Source organism: Sphaeramia orbicularis, chromosome 18 (genome assembly GCF_902148855.1).
Source record: "Sphaeramia orbicularis chromosome 18, fSphaOr1.1, whole genome shotgun sequence".
In the NCBI taxonomy this organism is placed as follows: Eukaryota; Metazoa; Chordata; class Actinopteri; order Kurtiformes; family Apogonidae; genus Sphaeramia; species Sphaeramia orbicularis.
The window spans coordinates 29213082-29238971 of record NC_043974.1 but is presented as its reverse complement, the minus strand read 5'-3'; the positions used below and the strand labels follow the sequence as shown (position 1 = coordinate 29238971).

General features: G+C 39.9%; 1 protein-coding gene across 34 annotated transcripts in view; it reads left to right on the top strand.

Moving 5' to 3' along the window:
* The window catches only part of LOC115438765 (receptor-type tyrosine-protein phosphatase delta), a 617983-nt gene that overhangs the window by 433860 nt on the left and 158233 nt on the right, over positions 1-25890 (top strand). The window contains exon 1 of one of the 34 annotated variants that reach the window (XM_030162567.1): positions 16994-17127. The exons of the other annotated variants lie outside the window; for them this stretch is intronic. The gene's annotated coding sequence lies outside the window, so the exon portion shown is untranslated. Of the gene's footprint in view, positions 1-16993; positions 17128-25890 lie in introns of those variants that run through there. 34 annotated transcript variants of the gene reach the window in all.

Genomic DNA, 25890 nt, shown 5'->3' with positions numbered 1-25890 from the left:
CCTGTAGTTCACAACCTATTAAATTTAATTCCACACCAGTCTATCCACAGCCATCTCATGTGGGAGCCATTCCACCTTTTAAACCCCCTCTCAGTTAAAGCGGGGCCCAGATGTAAGTCAAGGGGCTGCTTTGGATTAGCCAGAGAGAAAAACTCATTTCCTTTGCCATTTTACGAGTATTTAATTTGAAACAATTAAGATATTACGGTGCCGCAGATTCACTACACAGAGTGACAGCTGGGAGCAATCCCATAAACCCCTGAGCCAGTGAATGAGGCACCTTGCCTCTCTCTTCTGCTCCTGCTCGCCTCCTCCTTCTCTACCTCCTCCTCCTCTATGTAATTTCAATGGAGCATTTAGCTTAAGGCTCTGTTGAGGTGAATGTGTTACCTTTGCCTCAGCCGAGATCTCGCTGCAATCGCCAATTACTTTAGCAGCTCATAAATGCACCAGTTGGCTGATGATAGAATGGTCTAATTTCCCAAGACTAAAGGGAGGAAGTGAGCACAGAGGATGTTTACCTTCTGGATGCCTTTTTCCATCACTCCTTTTATTGCAATATTGGATTTATTGCATAAATTGTATGACTCATCTTTGAGGAAGAAATTAAAAAAAAAAAAAAAAAAAGGTGCTAACTACAGGGGGCAGCAAATAGCAAAGTATAGCATAGAAAGCTGAATTATGCTTTAAGGTATAAAAAAAAAGTGCATTTGATTGATATTAATGGACATATGTGATTAGAAGAAATTGCTTGTAGCACTTTACAGTATAGAGCATGGTAATGGTGGGGAGTATGGTGGAATGGTGGAAGGCAGGAGTTTGCAGGGGGTTAACAGGAGTAAAGTGATCATTAAAGTTTGACGTCATGATGCCATAAAACACATTTCTGGGTCCAAATAGTCAGTAATAATAGTGGATGCCTGTATGCTCATTTACTTTAACTTCTGTATGTATGTATGTATGTATTTATGTATGTATGTATGTATGTATTTATTTATTTTTGTTCAATTCTATTTTTATTGGTATTTTCCAGGGTTCACATATTTATTCACATAGAAATTCACCATTCTCATCCATTCATCTGCAAATTACAATTGAATCTCACAACGATACTTTCGTGACTCCACCGACAATAGAAATAAGCATGATTGGTCCTCTCTCAGCAATACCAAATATTTAATCTTTACAAAACAAAATTAAGAACTAAACTCCCTAGAACAGGAATGTTGGGGTGCACATTTGTGACATTTAAAATAAATAAATAAATAAAAAAAATAGAAAACATCGATACAAAAGGGAAAAAAAGTGGTGAAATGGGCATAAGACATAGTCTTAGATAAACGATGATAATTTCTGTTTTTAACTGGGTAACAGGGTTCAGAAGAGACTAGATTCATTTATTTAGCTCAGTTATTAGTGCTATTTTCTATAGTCAATTTTTACCTGTGATTTTAAGTGTTTTTTCTATTTAAGCTCCAGGTCCGTTTACAGCAGTGCAGCGCTTCACTTCATCTGTGTGTTGACATGTATTGTTATTTTATTTGCCTTCCCCTGAAATGGACAGCATAGATAAAGTCCAAAAATACAATTGTTAAGACATGAAAAACCTCCTAAAAGCTTTATTGTATGTCGTTGTAATCAGTAAAGATCCAGTTTGGCCGATGCAGTGGAAACTAACTAGGTAATGCACTGTGACCTAGCACCACATTTCACTTTTTTGACCTTCATGTAATATTTGTAACTTTACAGATTAGCTTCCTCCACTTCCTCAGCTGTTTGTCATCACATGGAAAACAGCAGAATAACAACTGCATGTCTTTTATGGGTTCAAGGATACAGTGCTTCAACATCCTGAATTAACCCTTTATAGGAAATTCTAATTTTTTTTATCTTATTGGAGGACAAAACAAGATTTTTTTTTTTACTTTTGAGAATTTTTTTTTTGAGAAATTTTTGTTATGTAGAAAATCAAAGTCAATGAAGTTACCATATTTGGTTCCTAAACAATAAGTGGCCAAAAAAAAAAAAAAAAACAATAAGTAAATGTAAAAAAAAAAAAATCCAAGAAAAACACATGCAAGGTGAAAGGAACATGCATTTTAAAACATTAGAACATCACTTTAACTTTTAGAGCATCACAACAACATAAATGCTGATACATCCACATTATCCCTTTGAACATCATTCCTTACATTAGAACCATTACTTCATGGTACCTAACAAAGCAGGTACACTCACTGTTCATGCAGAGGTGGACCTTACAGACCCTGTAGACCACATTGGACCTGAGATTGTTGCCTCACTGGAACTGTAGCTGTCACTGTCTTGTAATGTATGCGGAAATTACCAAAAATAGTCACTTGCCTGATAAAGGATTAAGAGAAATTAACTAAATTGGGCCCGGAGGTTGGAAGTGACATCACGACTTTATAACCGGATTATGGATCAGCGTAGAGACTCCGTCACAGCTCCCATAACAATGACATCACGGCCTCAACTTTCCACCAAAACAATAAACAGCTCCATCCCATTTCTGCCTGGATTTAATTAATCTTTTGATATAGACTGAGAGCAGAAAGCTGAATAAATGACATTTTCCCAAAGTCTGGTGTTTTTTTCCCCCTGATTTCTATGTCATGCAGGTTTAACTAATGCCATGTAATTACTACAGGAATAACCAGATAATAGCTTGGTACTGACATTGGTATGTTTGAGTAACACCAGACTAAAAAAGGGCCAAAAACTAGGAGTTGTAATGAGGAAGATTTGCAGGAAAACCATTAATAACAAAACTTGTTCACAGCAAAATGGTTAATATGTGTAATGCTGCAACTTTTCACCTGTTTATGTGTAAAAACATACATTAAGCCTGTAAAATGCTAAATTACCTGTTTATATTTAATTTCATAGTAATAGATTAAAAGGTAAGTAAGTAAGTAAGTAAATTTTATTTATAGAGCACTTTTCAGACAGAGTCACAAAGTGCTTTACCAATTCAAAACAGAATCAAATCAATTCAAATCAAAATCAAATCAAGTTTACAGAGACCCAACAGAGTCCTTCAGGAGCAAACACTTGTGATTGGTGACAGTGGCGAGGAAAAACTTCCCTTTAACGGGCAGAAACCTTGAGCAGACCCAAACTCCTGAAGGATGGCTGTCTGCCTTGACCAGTTGGGGTTAAAGAGAGAGAGTAAAGGAGGAGAAAAGAGAGAGCGATAGAGATATAGAGAGACTGGGGGGGGGGCATGGAGTACTTTATGATGAATACATAGAGTGTAGTCAGTCTGTGGTGGCCCTGGGTCAGGTGGGAGACTAAAAAGCCTTTTTGAACAGGAGGGTTTTGAGGTGTTTTTTAAAGCTCTCTACAGAGTCCATGGACCGTAGGTGTAGAGGCAGGTCATTCCATAGACGTGGTGCCACAGCTTTAAAAGACCTGTCACCGCGAGTGCTAAAACAGGTGCGTGGAACCATCAGCAGGTGTTGTTCTGAAGACCTCAAGCTACGAGTTGAGCTGTAGGGCTGGATCAGGGAAGCAATGTATGCAGGGGCCTGGCCATGTAGGGCCCGGAAAGTTAGCACAAGGTAGGGTAGGAGATCCTGGAAAAATGTTCAAGCAAGCTACATTTTGAAAATACACAATTCAAAAGTCCAAACCCCCTTCTTCAGACTTCCCCCAATGCCCCGCCTCCATTGTATTGATTGTACTCACAGAGGGGGGAGGGATAAATGGCAGTTGAATTTGATAGACATATCACCATTTAATAATTTCGATGGGTCGGTTAAAATGATTGGATGATGTTGTTTCAGTCCTGTCCATTCCACAGGTGACTAAAAATTTTTATTTTTGTGTTAGAGCATTTAATTCATTGGTTGCAATCGGGGTGTGAAGGGGATTTTAAGTAATATATTAAAAAATACTCCAAGAAAAAATTCTCCTACCCTACCTTTAAACCTAACATCAAGAGGCTTCATAATTACTTGTAAACACTTGTGGTAGCAGAGCCCCGTTGGTCTTCTGGAGTGTAGTCAAAGTGCTGATTAGCTCCTGCCTAGTTTAGAATTCAACGTTTTGCAGACTTAATTTATTTATAAGACATAAACTACTACACACAGTCACGGAAAAAATTATTAGACCACCCTTGTTTTCTTCAATTTCTTGTTCATTTTAATGCCTGGTACAACTAAAGGTTCATTTGTTTGGACAAATATAATGATAACAACAAAAATAGCTCATAAGAGTTTAATTTCAGAGCTGATATCTATCCATTTTCCATGGTTTTCTTGATAATAACCAAAATCACTTTGGTTCTTACATCAATAGCGTCGTGTAAAATTTACTGCTGCAGGTGGGAGACATCTTTGGTCCGTTTGACACTCTTCCACACTATACTCTGGCATGTTGAATTTGTGTCTCTGTACTCCCTAATCTATGTAGTGGAGCTTCATCAAGTAAATGCACACAGAGTCAAGTCAAAGTTGGAGACTGAGCAGAACTGGAGCCACATAAAGTGTTTATTCATACACAAAATAAACACTGAGTTGAAATCTGCAGAAACAACTGACTTTTTCGCTCTGGGAGGCCATTTTTATTTGCCCAAAAATAGGTTGGGTTGTAGTTATAGACCTTCCCTTTTTACCATATTTAGAACATTATTCTAATCACATTAGAGCCCACCTTTTTGGCTTTGTCCATGATAGGGTAAATTTTTACTGATCTCGATCTAGATTGGACAGCATATGTACATATGCAACTTTTTTCCAGTATCAATTTATCATATATAAATATGTAACTTTTTCCTAGAATATGTAAATTATTTCCCAGGATGTCCAAAATTTCCCATCCCATGTACATTTTTGTCCACCACATTTTGAAAGCTTTCCATAGGCACACATGTTTTTCCATGGGTACACGTGTCTTTTTGTAGCGGTTCTCCCTGGAAAAAAGTCAGTTATTCTGGTACAATCTTCACATTACACTAGGAATAATTTCTGGCATGCAACTGAATACAGGTTACATACTTTTGAATACTTTTGATTAAAATACTGGTTTCTGACACCACAATATCTATAGCATTGTACTGCCAAAAACAGTGCATTTAGGCATTCCGTGTTTTCCTTTGTCTGTTTTAGTCACATGATACACACAGGAGTTCATACCTGACTGCATAACCATTGTTTTTAATGACTTTTGGTGGTCTAATAATTTTTTCCACAGCTGTAGATCTCCAGGTAAGAACTATATAATTTGTGTAGTACTGCCTTGGAAGAAGAGGATGAATTTCAGAATTATATAACACTAATTTTGACCTCCATTGCTCATCACCGGAGCATAAAATGGCTATTAATTTGGTGATTATAAATTATGCTATTAATACTCAATTGTCATGTAAAATGCAGCTCATGTGTTTAATATTTATTTGTGAACTTCATGTCCTATTGGTCCTACACTTGAAGAACTTTGTCACTCCCTGACTGACTTCACATTCCAGCTAGCTTTGTCAGCACAAACCCATCAATTTACACCCCCCCCCACTACCTTCCACAGTGGCATAGAAGGGCATCGGAGGTGTGAAATTGATGAAGGTGTGCTTGTGAAAATGTCAGCAGGGGGATCACTGGCCAGAGAGAGAAAGAGCGGGAGAGTATATTTTGGAATGGGGGCTCAGGGGGTGGGGTGGGTGACAGATAAGAGTGGCAAAAGCTCCTTTTCATGAACACTGAACTGTAAAATGGAGGACCCACTGCAAACAATGGCTGTGATCAATCGGCTTCAGGGAGAGGCTTCTCGTAAATGCCCGATGCCAGCCTGCACCCGCTGAAAGACAGACGAAACAGAAAAGAGAGACGGATGGAAAGTGACCGAAAGGGAGGCAGACAGAAATGAGGCATGTGTCATTTTGAGTTTGACGAAGGGAAGACAGGTAGAAAACAAAGGAAACTGACTTACAGAGGAGTAAAGAATGGTCAAAATGAGTGAGCAACTGGGATAAGATAACAGCAGGAGATGGTAAAAGGCTTTTAGAGTAGGCTGGATTTAAATAAATGAAAGAACAATGAAGGGGAGTGGAGGGAGATGGAAAAGATCAGCAGACTAAAAAAAGTAGGAGAGCGTGAATTATTATTTTTTTTTCCCAGACTTTCTCACGAAATTTGAATAAAGGCATGGAGGAGTATTTCAGAAAGGACAGAACAGACTAAAAGTAGAAACTAAAGTATTCTAACAGTGCTACATTATCATATCAGTGCATTAACAACATCCTCCCTAGTTAGTTTCTTTTTTTTTTTTTTTTTTTTTTTTTTAGATATGAAACAGAAAAAAGCTGAATAAAAAAAAAAGTCTGTCTAATCAACTAGAACCTGCAAATATTCTGCTGTTTTGTTTCAGGTTCATAAACTGACAATTAACAAATCATTTCAGTTGTGCATACACAGCAATAAAAGCAAACAAATGCCATTCATTTTAGAGCACAGGTTTAATCTTGTTGGGTGTTTTGCATTTGCAGCTGAAGAACACACAATACAAATCAAAAGCTGAATGAGTACTGCATCTTTTTGTAACCATGGTGACCAATATTTCCCACTTATGGAGGAGAGAAGCATGTGCATCTCCCTGTTTACCTGTTTATGCGAAGCCTTCCCCTTACCAGGCAGCACCCTCCACAGCAGAGTGTGGCCTCATGAAAGTGGACTATCAGTGGTGAAGTGGGGTTGTGGGGTTGGGACCAGTCTGGTAAAGGGCTGTTGCTACTCTCTTGTATCTTCTCCACTCCTTCTGCTTCACTGCAATTTCTTTGACGCTCCCTTGTGTTAAAATTTCAGGAGCTGCACTTGTTTGATGCGCAACCACACAAACATGACCCTACATGCCAACGCTTATGCTCAGACACACTGGGATACAGATTTGATCTGTTTCACTGGACAGATGTCCCGAGTTGGTTCCACAGAGTGACTCTGTCAGGCAGGACTCCACTCGATCTGTCTAAAGCTCCATCCCTTCCCTTCCTTTATCTCTATCTCTCTCTTTGTCTCTGTGTGCAGGCTGCTGCACACCGTGGCTGCTCACACCATCCCAGTTGATCTCTTAATGGACCTAATTGCTTCTCAGCTCATTGCACCCCATGCCAACACTAAACTAAATCAAACCGAGGTCCCATCCACAAAGCCTCTTTGTGAACCTGATTCCGCTTGACATCATAATAAGGTGATATTGACTACTCATGACTCAGCAATTCCAGAACAGATGACTAAGCATGCGCCCCTTGTCACAGCTAGCACTGTTAACCAGCAGAGTTGTCTGGATCATGTAATTCCAGCTGCTCTCCTCTGGCACTGCACTCATGGCTCTCTCTTTGACACTAAATGGCGCACTGTTGCACAGTGAACTAGGGATTGGAAACAGTAATAATAATAAATGTTTTGGTTTGGTACTACGGACTAGTGAATCAATACTTGAATATCAATAGTTCTAGCATTTCCTGTTGAAGGCTCCATTCAATTATTACAAGATTCCTATTTGAGCAATTTGAGGAAAGTGTATTTTATCAACAATTTGCCACAGAAGGAATGTTATTACCAGGATTTTGATCTAGAGGTGGGTGATAGCCAGTCAATAGGAACTACTTCCCCTTCCATCAGTCATAGTCATATCTGTGCCATGGCGCTATAAACATATTTAGGTTTCAGTTTATGCATGTATGTATGTTCACAATAGGGGTTGCTCCACATTGTCATACCAACAAAAAGTTATTTTATTGTTTAAATAACTGATAAAAGTGAATATGACAGATGATTAAATAAGTACAACTGTGACATAAGTAAATGCCATAATTCATAATTATATAAAGATCAGGACTTCACCTTTTTTTTAACACTTTCTTTTTATTGTTTCTTTTATAAAGAACATGTAGCAGATGTGGACATACAGAAGGAAGACGAAAAAAAAAAAAAAAAAGGAAAGAAATACAAACCTCAAAAGAAAAAGAACATAGTGGATTGCCATGTCTCTACAGTTTGCACCAGTGTTGTTATCCTGTCGTTGTATAAACAGACCATTTCTCCCACTTTTCTCCCACATTGTTCTTCTTGTGTTCTTATCTTATGGGTCAACAGGACTTCAACTTTTTAGGTCAGTTTGGATTGAGATTTATGTTTCTGCAGGATCACACAAATAATACATCAATATCTCTTGACTATTGTCATTTTTAAATCTGTGTTTCTGAAATGGCTGCTTTTTTCTTACTACTGTATAGTTTAATGTGACTAATGCATCTATTCAAAGCATCACAATTTGTATTGGTTTGTGTGATGTCAGCCTGTATTTTACTTAATATGAGATCAGGAAGGAAACCAGGAGTATTGCATGTCACTACTGTGGCCTATACTTCACATATGAATGCCACGTTTGTCTTAACGTAGCTCAAACTAAGGAAATTCTAATAAAATAGAATGTAGAAAGTTTCACCTACAGAACTTAAATCCAAGTATTATAAAACAGTTGGAAGTGCAACTGTTGGACGCAGCACTAGTGACAACTAAGGTATAATCAAGACAAGTCCTGTTGTAATACCTGGCTCACCCGCACAGCTTTCAAGAGCCCAGGTAACTTAAAAAAGGATAATTTGGGAACATGAATAGGGTTAATTTAATAATCTTACAACAGGGGGCATTGAAGAGCTTTTTCACCCTGAGGACGTGTTCCATGGCTGTCATTGTTTCAAAGTTATGTAGGTCACTAAGTGAATTATAGATGCTATCACTGCTTGTATAAGGCTCTTTATACAGCTGTCTGGCATCTGACCAAAAAATTAACCCCCTTTTCTCACGTACAGTGCATAATTAATAGCTATTAGTCTCACTCTGAAACCTAACAGTCATGCCAGCCACACCACAAAATCTTGCACTCTCCTTTTGTCTGCCATGAACTCTGCTACTTATTAGTAAGTCCAGCAATTTTGACTAAATGTTAATTGCTCATGAAAGTAAGAGTGTATACTCTGTCATCCATCATGTCTGACATGTTGTAAGAAGGAGAGAAATATTAGACGTCTGGACCAAGGACTAGAGTTAGGTGTCGGTTTACATTTTTCGTGCCTTGGAGATGTGTGTAATATCACCTTGGCATTTGTCGCCCCCCCCCCCCCCCACACACACACACACACACTCACACACATACACACTCCTTCCCACCCTCCTCCTTCTTTTGACTGCTTGGGCAGTGGCCATAAACAAGTCAATCTCCATCCGTCTCAACACATTGGATTAGATTTATCCGCTTAAGATAGATTGTTATCCCAAAGAGCGTAGGTCTCGCTTGATGGGGAAATTAATTTTACGATGACTGGTTTACTTGATCAGGCCTGTGGGGGGTGGGGGCGGAGGGGGCTGTAAATGTATCAACTCCAGGGCGTGGGGAGCTGAAAACAACAGTCCTTGTTTTTGATTCAGACAAGTTGTCTCTGTTCTCCGCAGCATTATACATGGTGTTGTCTTTGCGTCGCAGAAACTAGAGTAATGACTTGACTGACAGTCATTTGTAAAGCGCCAGCATCTTGTCAAGGGTGAAAAGGCCTGCACCTCGGGCTATATGAAGATTGACAGTGAAAGATATTGTATTTTCACGTTTGTCTGTCTAACATGAAACGTGAAATTGACAATTTCGTATACAGAATTATAAATAGACGCCATGATCAAGAACAGCCCAACTTATAAAGGACTGAAATGCTGTCCACAGAGGAGAAAATTCCCTCTAAAACAGCTGTCAACCCGCCCAAATCTAAAGTGTTAAACTGATACGGCAGTTATTGGATTGAGCTACAATGGAACTGACCTCAGCCTTTTGAGCAAGAAAATCCAGTCTGAGCCTTGTCCTTAGTGTAAATTCATCTGACAAGCATTACTTAGAACCCCTGTTAGCAGAGTAAAAGCACCCCCCCCCTTTTTATTAACTGAAGAACAGGCTGATTGACTTTTTTTCCCTTTTTTTGTGTGTTTTGTTCAGCCATTTTTGACCCAGACACTTAAAAGCTGACACACGTCAAATAAGCATGACTTTCTGAAGTAGTTGGGTAGTGGGGGGGGGAGTAAGAAAATAAAATTCTATCTATTAAATGTTCCACTTTATACAATTACTGCATAGTTCAAAAAGGCCTGAACAAAAGATGAAATGCTGAGAGAACAGGTATAGCTCAAGTACAGGAGATTCACCAACTCCAACACAAGGACTGAGCAGGTGCAGTGTTTTATACGACTTTCCTTTAAAGGGGTCTTAAAAAAAAAAAAAAAAAAAAAAAAAGGAAATGTCCTAGTTTTTCTTTCTAATCATCAGCTTTGTCATGAAAGGTTCAGTAAACATTAAAATATCCATGGCCATATTTATATGTAGATGATAAAAATAAGTACTAACTTATCATTATATAGTGCATTCACATTAATCTTTAACAGCAAATAAAGTTAACCCACTGCCACGGTTCAGGACAGATAAGACAAATATAAATGAGAATATTCAATGCTCATTACATCTATATCATCAGGCCAGTCCCCATAGAGTTAATGTGTAGGTAGAAACCATAGAGAAACTAATACATCAAAGGGTTCCTTACATTATTCATCCTCAGTAAATGCATATTGATATTGTAACCTTTCGCATCTGTAGCTATATTTGCATTATATTTACATAGTAAATGTCAATCAGCGCTACACTTTGCATGACCCTACACATGTATGTAAATACACCCAAGGCACTTTGAAAAAAAAATACCTGCACTCACATTATGGATTTCAGTGTGTTACAACAAAGACAACATTTGCAAAGGGACTTTTTCCACAACCCCGTCTACTGGGAGGAGTTCTAACACACACAAACACACACACACACACACACACACACACACACACACACACACACTAGCAGAACATCAGAATGCTGTAGATCAGCCACGTAATCGGCCTTTCTCCGTCTTAGATCCTTCGTACTGAGGCTGGTTTGCAGACTAAGTTGAGCCATGACAGACCTGCACCGTGGGGCGTTGGATACATCATACCTTTGCCCTAATTTTACAACAAGTGGTTCTGTATTATTTCAACAACTGGTTTCAGTAATATGATAGCATGAGGTTAGATGACTGTAAATCCAATAAGAACTGACAGTCAATTATATATTAAAGGTTCACTATGTAGGATTGGTACCATCTTATATTTTTATGCAAAGTTAGGTTTCTGTGCCTGTTCTATTCCCTGTCTAGTCCAGTTGCTTAACCCATAAAGACCAAAACATTCATCACCAACGTTTTACACGGTGTTATGGATTAGATTTCTTAAACATTTATTTACCAAGTGCGGAAAAATGATAGTAAGGACAGTATGAATTAAAATAACAGCCACCAGCAAAACATATTTAACCCATAAACACCCAAATATCCACCAGTGACCAAAAGCACCTACTGATCTAAACTGTTTAATACCTGTTGATTCACAAATTCTATCAATACATGTAAATAATTGGTGTAAAATACAGTTTGTCATCTTTTCATGGTCATCAGATATGACCAGTTTGGATGCTCAGAGGTTCCGTAGTTATCACGGAAACACTGTATCATCTTCTACAACATTGATTCACCAGTAAAACCAATGGAGTTGGATCAATGACAGTAGATGGAAATGCTTGGATTATGTCCAGTTAATGATATATTTACCTGAAAAAGTCCCTTTTTCTTTCATTTTTTTGTTTTTAATACAATATCCCTGAACTTTAATCTAAGCTTTTATGACCGTCTACATGATCACTAAATTAAATACAGGAAAATACCTGATTTATATTGATAAAATTCAAAATACAGAGGATAATATTGGAATAAGTAGTGATAAATCACTTAAGAAAAGTTAGATATAGAGAAAATTTCATCTGGGAAGTGACACAAAAGTAGTACTGGGTCTTTATGGGTTAAATCTACTGACTTGGATCAGTTTTTCTGCTAAAAATATATGTAGACTCGCTTGTGACTGAATCAAATCCCACTCTGTTCTCCTCTACAGTGTCAGCTTAGAAATGGAGTCGGCTAACATCAACCTCACACCTTAAACAACACAGACTCCAACACAAACTTCTTGTAAACACACATGAATCCTAAAACTTTATGCACAGATGAAATAACTTAAAAGCACCTTGCAGTCATGGCCCAGTTAAGGGAAATACTAACTAACGTGTTAACTAAAACCCTTACAGTTTTATAAACCTACATAGTTGATGATAGAATATAGCTTCTTTATAGTCAGTGCTCTAACCTTCAGCCTGTAGCCAAATCATTGTCAGATAACCACATAATCTGCAGTACATTGTGCCTCTAGACACAGTCAGCTATCACTCCCTCAATGCTTTGTCATTGCCAGCAGTTGAGGGCAATAGTTCACATAACAGTAATTTCATCAAGTTTCCCTATTGTTCATTGTCATAAAACCAGCACTTTCGCGTAGCCTATAAATCTACATGTGGAGGTTGTATCAAATTCTGCCCTTAAAAAATAGAGCTCAGTATAATTTGCAGGTATAAATCTCCATCACAGTTACTCAATCAGATACATGACATGTGTGAGTGCAGGTAAGAAAACAGATCTGCTGACTGCAGTAGTCTGTCTCTCTGTCTCAGAGAGGACTATTGTTGGATGCTAGATGTTCGTGTCTGCAGGGCTAGGTTGTTCATCAGATGGTTTGGGTTGCTGCCACAAAAGCAACTTTTCTCAAAACACAATTGGTCATAGTCATCTGTCTCCCCAGGCCATTGCTGTTATTTTGTAGCCCTACATCAGAGAGCAGTGCACTTAACTGTGTTATCGGGAGCATTATTGTCTCTTTATGCATCGTTGTGCAGCATTATGTCTCTTCGGTGACGTGGATTGAAAAGATTTCCAGCTGCATTACGAACGACGTGTGATAATTGCAGAGTGAACCTGGTTTGGTCTCATAGGCCGACCTTGAAGTATATCATGCAGTACATGAAGCCAGAAACTATCGTGAAAAAACGCCTTAAAAAATAAACAAAATGGCAGGTGATATGCTCCCCCAACAGACATGCATACTCACACATTCCACCCAAGTCTGACAAAAAATCAATAGCATATCCCTTTCGGCGACTTACAGTGTATCTCAGGCTGTTAGTAATGAGTTTATAGTGACCTTATTGTACTTGATGGCATTTTTTTTAAAAACACAAGTTGTGCTGATGTTACCCATAACATGATCCATACTCACTTCTCAATGACAGAAGGACTGGTGGTGGAAAAAACTGTTTACTCATACAGTTGCAGAAAAAATTATTAGATCATTAAAAGTCATCAAAAACAATGATTATGCAATCAGGTACTAACTCCTGTATGTATCATGTGACTAAAACAGAAAAGAAAACATGGAATGCCTAAAAGCACTGTTTTTGTCAGTACAATGCCATAGATACTGATGTATGAACTGAAGTGATTTTGGTTATTATCAAGAAAATCATGGAAAATGGCTAGATATCAGCTCTGACATTAAACTCGTATGAGCTATTTTTGTTGTTATCATTATATTTGTCCAATCAAATGTACCTTTAGTTGCACCAGGCATTAAAATGAACCAGAAATTGAAGAAAACAAGGGTGGTCTAATATTTTTTTCCGTGACTGTTTACATAAAGCAAAATGCAAAAACCACTTTGCATACTTAAAACTGTCATGATATTTTACACATATGATCCATCACAGGTCAGAGGTAAATATTACTCTCTCATATCTACAATGTACAGTAAAATTAATATGAGAAAAGGGGAATTTGGATAAAAATGACACAGCACTGAGAATTGCTAAAATATTATTTAGAGATACCATAAAAATTAAAAGGATCATTAAACAACATTAAAGCATTAGTTCTAATAATCCAACATGATATATTATCTACACCAGATGTCTTAAGTGCATTTTTGGCATTTTATTTCTCCACTATAACTTAAGCAGCTACTGGACAAAAATGTTGTTTTGACTGTACTGTTATAAACACATTATAAATGATGTTAATATTGACATCCTGTCAAATGTATAAAAATGTGTTTTCCCATGATTTCCAAATCACTCAATATGACTTTTAAATGATCCTGAACCTTGCAAAGCTGATGCCAACACTGAGTCAACAATCTAGATGTATTCACGCCATTAAATTTATATATATGTCTTAAAAAATATTAATTTTCTCTTGTTAACCTCCCCTAGTCTATGACCTTGAGTGGGAGCTTGCAAAAGCGTACACATTTTCAAACACATGCTGATCAAGACTCATTTGCTAACATTAGCCTTCTAACGTTACATTTCAACTTAGAGAATGTCCCTCATCCTCATCTGCATTTGCATTGCCTCGGCTCCAAAAACTCCGGCTTCAGGCATTACCGGGGCTGGAGCCAGCGGATCAGGACCACCATGGTCCTCCACCACACTAATGTCCGCTTAAGGGGATTCTGGAAGGGAAAAGTCCACCTCTGTGGCGTTCCAGTGTCTCTCTCCATTTTTCTCTGGCCTGAGGATGTCACTGAGCAACTCCAGCCACACACATCCAACCCCCACCCGCCAAGCTTCCTCTTTCTCACTGCCCATGCCCACTTTTTTTTTTGTGTTTGTTTGTTTGTTTTTTTCATAATTTCTCCAAATTATGCAGTGGGCAGAGTTAGGCTGAGAGCTGGGGATGAAGTTCCACTTTAAGTAAAAATCGGAATCATATTAGGACTGCTTCCTTTAGTCACAGAGTGCAAGATTTTTTGCTGGACTTAGGGCAATCTAAATAGCAGAGATGGAATATAATAAACTAATAAAAATGGAATGGAAAGATACAAGTGTTTCCATAGATGTATAAAGACATAAAAATGAAAATTATTGTTTTGTGAGTTAAGAATGAAGCATTTGCCATTTCATCCCATCCCTTCTCAAGAACCTAATGGGGACTAACTTTGTAAACAATGTGAATGGCGGTCAATGTAGACACAACATTTTTTTTTTTTTTAACTCATTACCATTTACACATTCATTCATTCATTATCTGAACCCACTTTATCCTCACTAGGGTCGCGGGGGGGGCACTGGAGCCTATCCCAGCTACTTATGGGCCAAGGCGGGGTACACCCTGGACATGTCGCCAGTTCATCTGAGGCCTGACATAGGGGGAGGGGGCGGTCCATAAATAACATCACTTATGATACCATGAAAATGAAACTTCACATGCTTTTAACGTTCACCTCCCGACTTCTACACCTCTCTTATACAGCGGATCTTACAAATTTTCACAACTTCTATATCCACTGGGCCCCCTCCACTGCTCTATGGGCCCCATGAATTTGTCATGTTTACCCCCTCTTACTGGCACCCCAGCAAACAATCACTCTCACATTCACACCTCTGGCCAATTTAGATTAACCGATGAACCTATCAGTTCATGTCTTTGGATGGTGGGAGGAAGCCGGAGTACCTGGAGAGAACCCACGCAGACACGGGGAGAACATGCAAACTCCACACAGAAAGGTCCCACGTATGTTTGTCAAATTAAAACAGAAATTTAGCCAAGAAAGTCACAGTTTGTGGTGAAGCTAGTAAAGTAAGATAGTTTTGTAATATACAGCTCAATGGACTGCATCTCCTTCCACATGTGGTACGTCTCAAACACAAAACTCCCCATTACCTCAATATATTTTTTGAAAGCGAGGTGTAAAAATATTAAAAGAGAGTTAAATCTATATAAGTATGGTCGTGTTAAAGCTGCAGAAACATGTTAGACCACTCTGAACGGACTAAAGTTTCCAAACAAACTAACTTTCGAGACTTGTGGGATGATCTTAAACTGACAAAAAAATAAGTGTAATGATGCAAAATTTAAATAGGATCCCAAAATGACTCACATCCCCCCCCCCCCCCCCCCCCCAAAATAGGGTCACATGGGGCACAACTGGAAGAAGCTGGACTTTGTCTTTCTATTCAGATGATTCCGATCTGAAACTTCCCTGTTAAATGTCACTAAAATATCACACATTGAAACCTTTAAGAAAAGAATGTGAACATCTGAATAGTGCTTCTGCCAATACCCACAGAACACATTATTTGAGACTTTTTAAATAAACTTCTAGCTTTTTTCTTTTTTAATTAACTCCACTGTTCCGCTGTTTAAATGCAAAACGGGGGCACACAGAATGACACACGCCACCATCTGAAAATAATTAGGCTTCTATAGGACTAAAACAGGCACGTGAACGCACCATCCCACTTCCCTCTTTAACGCAAATCTTGATCCAGAATAGCCATGTCCAAGTGCACATTCCTGCAATAGACCTGGGGGCGGGAAGGCTGATCCAGGAGAGTTGGGAGAGTGGGATCTCTCTGAGTGACGTCACCCCCACCCACCCCCCAAACACTCTCTCTCTCTCTCTCTCTCTCTCTCTCTCTCTCTCTCTCTCTCTCTCTCTTTCCCAGTCTCCGTTTTCTGTGCCTTGGGTTGTTGTCAGTGCTCGGGTCTCAGCAAAGTGACAGACAAATAGACAGAGAGAGAGAGAGAGACAGAAAAAGAGAGAGAGAGAGAGAGAGAGAGAGAGAGAGAGAGAGAGGAGAGGAGGGGAGGGGGGGCGGCTGTGCGTCCCAGCCGCACCGCACTCTCCAAACACAACCACAGTCTCGCCACGTTCAATCCAATGAAGATCTAACGAGCACAACACAGCCAGACTCCACGCAGAGAATATATTATCCGCGCTCTTTCACGTGCGTCTCCGTCCATCCGCCCGTCGCCCCGAGCCGCCGTCCATGCGTCGGTGACGGCTAACTGGAGGGAAGAACCAAAATAATAAAAAAAAAGAGCGGCGAACACACGGGAAACAAGAGGAACAACAAGAAGAAGGGAAAAACCTGGGGACGGATTCTTCTTCTTCTTTTTTTTTTTTTTTTTTTTTTTTTTTGTCTTTGCGCTCCACGTTATTTTAATTCCCCAGGACTAGACTGGATGTAAAAAAAAAAAAAAAAAAAAAAAAAAAAAGACAAAAGAAAAAGAAAGAAAAAGAACAAACACGCACTCGACTTTCTTAACTGCAGAAAAAAAGGAGAGACTGAGTTTGAAAGTGAACGCAAAATGGTGATAAGGTAAGAATACTTGTCGAGCCTGTGAGTTTGGAGGTTGTGACAGTCGGAGCACAAGTGACGGTGCCGCAGTGATTTCAGGTGTGCGTACAGCTCCGGGAAGTTGGGTCACATATACTAGTCCATCCATCTATTTACTGTGGAAATATGACATGGGTGTTATGTAACTGCTGGTGTATTTAGGGTACATTTGTGTGTCAATTATTTGCTCTTGCATAGTTTATTATAAGGCTGGAAATAGAGTCGCTTCCAGATTTACACTGTCACGCATAACGCACCTTTATTCCCCCCACCTAAAAAAAAAAAACAGCGTCATTCACTGGTTAGGGTGATTATTTTAATATGTGCCAACCTGTTTTAAGTTGCATCCAAACGTGTGGGTGAAATGTTGTCACGGTTGTGTGGTGTTGTTCCGTGCGTTAATTTTACGCGTAATTGCAAGCTCTGACCGGGTTCGTATTATGACTGATTTCTTGTGGTCACGATACAATTGCAGAAAGAAGAAGAAGAATAATAACAAGGCCGGTGTGCTCAGAACGTCTTATTTGCACAAAAGAGGCTTTGGCATCACTGTAATGTAAATACAGTTCATTTAGTGGTGCCGTTTAAAGTTGTGGAAGCCTTTTCCAGCGAGTCGATGGTGAAGAATTTCAAAGTGCATTCCTGTAACTCTCCAGAGATCCCTCATCTATCTGCCTTATTTATAGAGCGCTTTTTACGCGGGGTTTAAAGTTGTCTGAGCTTTTTAAAGAGCTGACATATAAACAAAGAAGGGGGAATATCAGTGGGGCTGCTGGAGAGTCAGTCAGTCAGTCAGTCACGCAACCGATCTGTCAATCAGCTGAAAGCGAGCCTTGGTTTCCAGAGGAGCTGTGCACACCACCTGTGCTCAGTGTGTCTTTTGGGCCACTAGGGGACTCGTTTTCTCCAGTCAGTGAGTGGGCTGTGGTGGAGAGGGGCCACGAGCCATAAAAAACTCCTATTTTAACTACCTGGGTGGACTCCTACGCCCATATTTCAGTTCAGTCCAAATTATAAAGAGGCCAAGTGGATTAGAAATGTCACAAAACCAATGCTTCAACCTGATCGATCTTGTTAAAATAAACTGTATGTGATGTGGAATTCTTGTTAGGGAGAGACATGATGTGAAAGTATCTCTTAAAAAGGGGATCTCATATATATGTGCTGTAATGAATTGCTTTCTGTGTCAATTTATTATAATCAATTGAAATATAGCAGTGATTGAGGACAGAAGGGAAGTGAGGTGTTCTAGAAGCCACTACTGTGTGTGTATGTGTGTGTATGTATGTGTGTGTGTGGTTTAAAGCATGCAAATGAGCATGTGCATGTGTGTTTGCTCAAGCAATTCCCAGTTTATAGCCAGTAAGCACTCTGGGAGAGTGTACCCCAGCACCTCCGCTGTCTTATGTGTTTTTCAGTTCCCAGCTCAAACAATTAGCACTTACCCAATTTTGACACAGCACAGTTAACGCTGTCACCACACGTTCGATTTCCAATTTTGCTGTTGCGACAGCAGCGTTCAAAAGAGGAGACAAAATGGATATGCACAAAGGTGGTGCCTGGCTTAAGTGCTGCTATCCAAATTCGCTGAAGGGAGCATAGTGTTTTAGTCACGGAAACACGGCGATGATGCGGCCATCTTCTCGCAAACCTCCAGCCTTGACTTTGTGCTTTCTTTGGTTTTTTTTTTCTTAATTCGTCAAAATCATTCAAACCTTTTAGTTGAAAAAAAGATATAAATAGCAAAAAGGTATTTTCGTGTAAAAAAGGAACTGAAAGGGATAAAAAGCCAAGCTTTTCTGTGCTATTCACCAGTGTGTGTGTGTATGTGTGTGTGTGTGTGTGTGTATGTGTGACGGATACAAACAGTTCATGGCATGCAAGCCATTAAATTGAAAAATGATATAAGGCTTTAGAAACTGCCTATAAGGGAGTTGGGCCATTTTTGCTTGCCTACTTTTTTCTTCTGTTTTTGTGCCTGAAGCTCATTCGGAAATCATATCCAACATTTTTGGCAGTGTCTTGGAGGGAAAAGGGGATATTTTCAAGGCTCAATGTTACAGAGAAGTCCGCTGTGTATTTAGTACATTTTATTAGTATTATATTTTTTTTTCAGTTTCCATGCACCTGGTGTGATGAGGTTGAATGCTGCTGCACAGTTTCAGTAAAATGATTTAGCTCAGAGACAGCATTACAGAAGTGCATATCTTAGACTGAAGGCGTCTTGAAGGACTAAGGGAGTTCTGAATATTTCCTATCCAAGTCCCTCTTCGGTGCAAAGCCAAGCCCTCTTACAAACAAGCATGCTTACAGCTCACAGTCCCATTCTCAGTCAAGGAGCTCTGACTCACTAGTCTATTTTCTAAAGTTAAAAAAAAAAAAAAAAATGAGGAAAAAAGTTTGTTTTCTATCTGTGCATATGCGTGTGTGTATGAGTACTACTTCAGGAATTCCAAGGCCAGGGCCCCTATTACAAGTGTGGAATGAGAAATCAACACTTACACTACAAAAATGGATACGTAAACACAGAGACCACAATTATCAGGCGCCACGGTGTTGGAAGTGGAGGAGATGGAGTGCCAATAAGTCTGTTAGCAATCACCCCCTCTCACTGGCTGCCCTCTGTAATCCAGTGGGTGTATTCTACCTTATTTTGTGCCAGCGGCGGCCCTTAACAACTACCCACTGACTAGCAGGCAGGCTGGCAGGGTGAGGCGACTGGCGGATGCAGGGGAAGTTTAACTGGTAGAGGTCACATTGGGGAGAAAATTCATGGCAGTGGTCCTGTAAAAAGGCAGGTTAGCATGGCATATGCCTCGTCGGTGTTGCACCTACTGGGCAGTGTACGTGCATGTATGTATTTTTATGTGTGTGTTCACCCAGAGGTGCATGTTCCTTCTGTTATGTGTGCCTGTGCATCAGGGTCCTCCAGTCCACTACAAACCTACTTCACAGAGGCCGACTTGATGCCTTGTGACAAATGAGAAAGCAGTTTGATTTCGCACAACACTGAGCTCCACCGCAGCATAATGAAGTGATCATGACTTTACCCTTGGTTCACTTTGGCCCAAGTCCCGCTGTGTTTTTTCCCCCCTATTCAATCGCTTCAGTCACTTATTTACTTGGCAAGCATTTCCTCCCGTAACCTCTAGTACTGCATAACTAGCGTCAAGGGTGGGTTGCTTGATAAAAACCACCGCTACGGGGCATTGGTTTTACACATAGGGGAGCGCTAGCAGTTTTTATTGATATTCAAGTTGCCACTAGGTTGGAATAATAAGAAGCCCATTTTCACGCCCAGGCAAAATCACCTCTACTGTCCATCACCCTGTCAGGGCAAAAAGCTTAGGCGTAAATATTATTTGGCAGTTGAGGAGGCGAAGGGTTATAGCCAAGCGTGTTCTTTCCTGTTTATGCCTTTTCCATCTTCTTGTTGCTCTTGTTTTCACTTTCTGCTCGTTCTTATATTCTCCACAACACAGTAGCTTAAAAATAAGTCGTCGACCTTCACTATCTAGTACTTTCATTCTGATTTCCCTTAAGGGCTTTTTTTGTATGATCCCGAACATGCAAAGCACCGTGTAGCTTTCAACGTACAACACAGTTACGCTTCGCCTCAAGGCTCTGCCTCCAGGCTTTGCGTACTGGGGGAGTACCGACGTGTCAGAATTGGGGAGGACTGCTTTGCTGCCGCAGCTGTCCTTTGCTTGCAGATTGGGTTTCGGGAGGTATGATGGATGCCAAACGCCTGTAGCCAGTTGTGAAGACATAGGGGGAGGGAGTGCGCCGGTATGGATTTGGATCGGGGTTAGTGGCACTAGCGGAGGATCTGAATTCTGCCCTTGACCTCCATTTTAGATCATCCCCCGCCTAGCAACTAACAGCCTGTCATTATTAGCGCTAGAAGAGAGTTAGAACTAATTAGACAAGAGCTCAAAATCTCAAGTTAGACATTTTCATTTCTAAAGTTGCAACATGACAACTACAATCAAGGTACGGGGATCTAAAAATACAGCTTGGTGATATTTTTAAGGACTGCGTTGCAACCTAAATCGTTATTTCTTTTTATGGTTTTCCTATTGTCTCATTTTTTTTCTTATCTTAATTTTTGGGAGGCTGAGAGCAGAATCCAACCGAGGTTCATTTGAATAACCGGCGAAATGAGGAAATAAAAGCTTGGGGAAGAAATGGAAGTGGCTGTGGGCTCTGTGCATTCATGTCACACAGCTTTATCAAATTATTCCACAATAGCAGCCACACAAGTGATGGAATTTCAATTAAAGTATGACAGTTTTAGAATTTGTTTCTGCTCGCAAGAGAGCCGGTGGGGGTTACGTTTCATGGGTTGGGGGGGGGGGGGTGAGGAAGTGGACGGCTGGGAGAATCTCGTACAGTAGATATATTTTCCAGTCTGTGTTCTCTATACACCCACCTCCCCACTCACTCAACGCCTATTCTCCATCAAAAGGGAATGACTTAGCTGAAACACTTTTGTTCAGTCTGTGGTTTGAGCCTGGAGCCTGGCAAAATGGGGTGTTATGATAAAGGTCTTTGCAACAAGAAGTCAAAAATAGAGCCTTTACTTGATAGGCTCTTTCCAAGAACAATTACACTACCTGCTGTGCCAAATAGAAGGGTTCAAGAGATAAGTGCAAGGGAGTGGTGCTCTGTTCAGACTGGTGGCTAGCTTGTAAACGGGGGAAAAAGCAATGTATATATGATCCTCTGGGGCTGTAAACTGTTGCAGAGTTGAATTTTTAACATGTGCAAGATTGCAAGCACACAAAAGGATGTGGAGAGACTAGAAATGTGGCAGAAGTCACACCCGCAATCACAAGGCATACAAAATAGTAAGTAAGGCTAAAATATTATATTAAATAAAGCCAAAGAACAAAGGTGACTAACAGTTGTACATGTTGTCCATTTGCATTTGTCAGTCAGTGTCTCATTGGAATTGGGTAAGAGGAAAGAATTCCATTAAGAAGTGCAGTGACACTGCCACAATAGCAATTTCACGAATGAGAAATGCATTTAATAGTGGATAGATTTTTCATAATTCGAAAGAGTTTTGTGCCATAACTCTTGAAGTGACACATGTTGTAATGGGATCCAGTGCATCTGGTCTGCTCACAGACTCTGGCCTCTACATGCCTTCTGAGAAATGTTAAAACTTGTATGGATATCATTCAAGCCGTGCAAAGAAAACTCAGAGAACTTGCGGAAATTTATACCAACATAAATATTGGTTCCTTTTATTTGTCATCCATCCTTCCTTCCCCAAATTCAAGTTTAGATTTCTGCGTCATTGCAAGATTAGGAGTCAGTGTATAAATTCTCTGTAACCCCAGCATTCTCTCTCTACTCAATCTGCAATTACAGCTAGCTGCTTTGAAGAAGCCAGGCGGAACTAAAATGACTTTTCATGTCCGGTATAATGACTGCCATTTGGAAGCAGACACGGAGAGAGGGAGGGCAAGAGAGAGAGGGAGGGCGAGAGAGATGGAGCTACAGAGGAGAGAGTCAATAGAGATCGACGGAGAAGGCAGAAGGAGAGAGAAAGGGGGGACAATCAGTGGATGAAAATGGCTTAGGTCACCTCTGGTTTTGACCAGACGGCCCAAACCAACCGCCGCTCCCCTCAGTCATTCCTCACAGATGAATCTACATTTTTTTTGGTCCCTTTTTATTTCCTGCTCTGCTGCTCGCTCAAACTTTTACCCTCTCTCTTTCCCTCCATCTCCATCTTTTCTGCCATTGGTCTCCATTCATTTGCCATCAACAGAAGCTTAGCAGCTTTAAGGCGGATTACAAGATGAAGTGCAAGAGAGAGGCGCTGTATATTCTCTTTAGGGTGGACCACTGCTGCCAAAGGCCAGAGCTGAGTGTCATCACCTGGGCTAGCAGCTGGCTATCTTTTACACTTCCCTCACTAATGAGTCCAGACAGTTGGGGCTGAAGTTATAGCGCACGCTGGATGCTGTGTTGGTAATCTATTATTTAGACTCTCATGGGGAGGCCGGTCTCAAGAATTTCATGCATGCATTTTGCAAAGCAAATACAAGCCCTGGGGGAATACAGAGCTCTGTGTGGGAAAGGAATGAGCGCGTATCAGACATTAATGTGAGCTGGAGCGCTTCCTCGTCCTGTCTATTTCAAACAAGACATCGACTGAGAGGAGAGTTATTTGTATTTTGTAATTTTATTTTCACCGTACGAGAGTGTGTTGCTCGTACAGATGCGCTTCACTGGTGCTAGCAACACTGACAACTTCATTTGCTGCTTTGTCTTTTCCATTCACTCTTCCTTCCTTTCTATAATTCTTCCCTCATTGTGATATTTTAGGGATGACAGATGAAGGTTGTGCTTCAAACAGTCGACACAGAAGAACGGGTATATCTTTGCGTTCTCTTTTCATGTATATTTTAGGAACTATTTCAGAGGGGTTTCGAAGAGTTGCATCAGTCTGTTATAGATAACTCTGCGCAGACTTGTTTATATTTAGTCAGGCTAGAAAACTATGGCACTTATGACCCAAGCATTGTATTTATAGGGGCTATGATGGTATGTTTTGAAATATGCAATTCCCAGCAGCCTTGTTCATTGAAATTGAATATGAAAGCTTTAATGAGGATATATTTCTAAAAGTCTTGAGACTTATTACAAATAAGGTTTCAGGGCATCAATATCTACTCACTTTTACAGGCCTGTGAACCCATTTAGAATTTGGCTATATTTGGAGCTGTTCATACGCAAATCTACTGGGAGATGAGATGGCAACAGTTAAACATAGAAAGGCAGTTTAAGCCCGCGCTGTTTAGCAGACTTGGGTTACTCTTAAATGAAGTTAATGCAGAATGGATCAAGATACCGCAAATAGCTTGGTGTTAAAGATAGTAAAATGAAGCTATACATACCAAAGCGTGTGAAGTCAGAGTTATTCATGACTTCACATGTAACACTGATCCACATCATGATATTTTAAATTTAAGATTGACCATAGTGCAAATTGGTCATATGATGAAGACAGGAATGGTTTTAGATATGAAAACATGAGAGTTAAATCTATTTACATTAACATATTTTAGGGGTATTTTAAAGTTCTGCATCAGAAAATGTCAGTGACACTCATGCTCAACTTTGTGCTCACTTGTGGTTTATGCTTTTGTCAAAAACATAGCAAACATCTAATGCATGCGACTTATCACCTGACTGATCTTCCCAGATAAGCAACTAAAAGAACTCTATAGTAGCCTACACCACCACCTTCCGACAGCAAAACACCACCAATTTGGTCACTAAAAACCAGATTACGGAAATGCACATGATGCTTATTTTCTTTATTGCAACTTTGCAATGCATCACTACAAGTTCACTTTGTTGCTTACAGAAACAGAAGCGAAACTAACCACTGCATACTGTATAGCTGGGTGACTAACAGTACAACAATCTACTGTTGAGAACTAATCCATACCCTGTTTGTGATTCACTTCATTAACATGCAAAATTTCAAGTCAACATTACTGACTTCTCACTTGAATGTCAAATTTACAGGTGCAAACTTTGCAGAATACCATCATCCATCCATTAAATCCAAGAAACCTTCAGGCAACAATTCGCTAGAATTTCCCTGACCTTGAATACAAAGATTTTCCACTTAATTTCTGTTCAAGGAAGTCCATGTCAGGTATAGGGCAGTGTAACCCAAGCTGCCACACTTAATCCTCTACCTACCCGTACCTTGTCCTTGCATGTGTTCTCTTGCTGAGTTACCCTAAAGAAACATTCCAGGAGAGTTTTAGCACCACTGTAACTGGACACCATCATGCCTTGTGTGTATGTTTGACAATGAGAAAGGGAAAGTTTGTATGTGGGAACAAGAAAGCCTACGCATGGCCTTCTCTGTTTCCTAAATTGTGAAAGATTAACACAACATGCTACTTGGGTTACATGATGTCAGGCAACAAATGAGCCAGAGGGGAGCTATGAAGCAGCAAAGGCTACTCTGAGGTTTGAGTTTAAGACAGATTAACTACAGATTGTGCATGTAGGTACGTGTATGATCTTGAGATGAGGAAATTAAGGATGAGAGAAAGGGAGATCCTTATAGACTCACATAATTAAAGAGAGTGGAGAAATAATTGGGATTTCTGCAGAATGTAAACAGAAACATAGCAATTAGGGTAAGGTGGGATTGCACAGATACGCGTCGATGAACTTAAATACATCCAAGAAAGATAACTTTGACACAAATGAATACTTCAAAAGCATCTCGTAAAAAAGCAGAGCAAAACTGTTACTGCAGCTGAAACAGAGATTTAACTTACTGTGAAATGGCTTACTACGTCTTAAGTGTCATCCATGTTTGATGACTTGCCTCAGGTCTAGACAAGGAAAAAGGTATCAATTACAGTAGGGTTTATTTTAAATAGCACTAACTCGGTGAGAAAGCTAATATGCATCAGGAAAAAGAAGTGTGGATTGATGGCAATTTAGCTGTTGTTGCTGGCCGTCACCCCTCTAGCTTTTAATATTGCAAATGGGTTTTCCTTTTGCCAGAGTTGATTTTCATTCCTGTGACAAACCGAGATGAGTGTATGTGTGTGTTTTACAGTACTGAGCTCTTTCTGTCAAAGTCTATTGAAAGGTTCATTTGGTAGCAACAAAACCACATTACAATGCTTCTCCTTTCTCCTGCTCTAGCTCCCATCCTTCCACCCTTTACTGTTATTTGGAAACCTTCCCAAA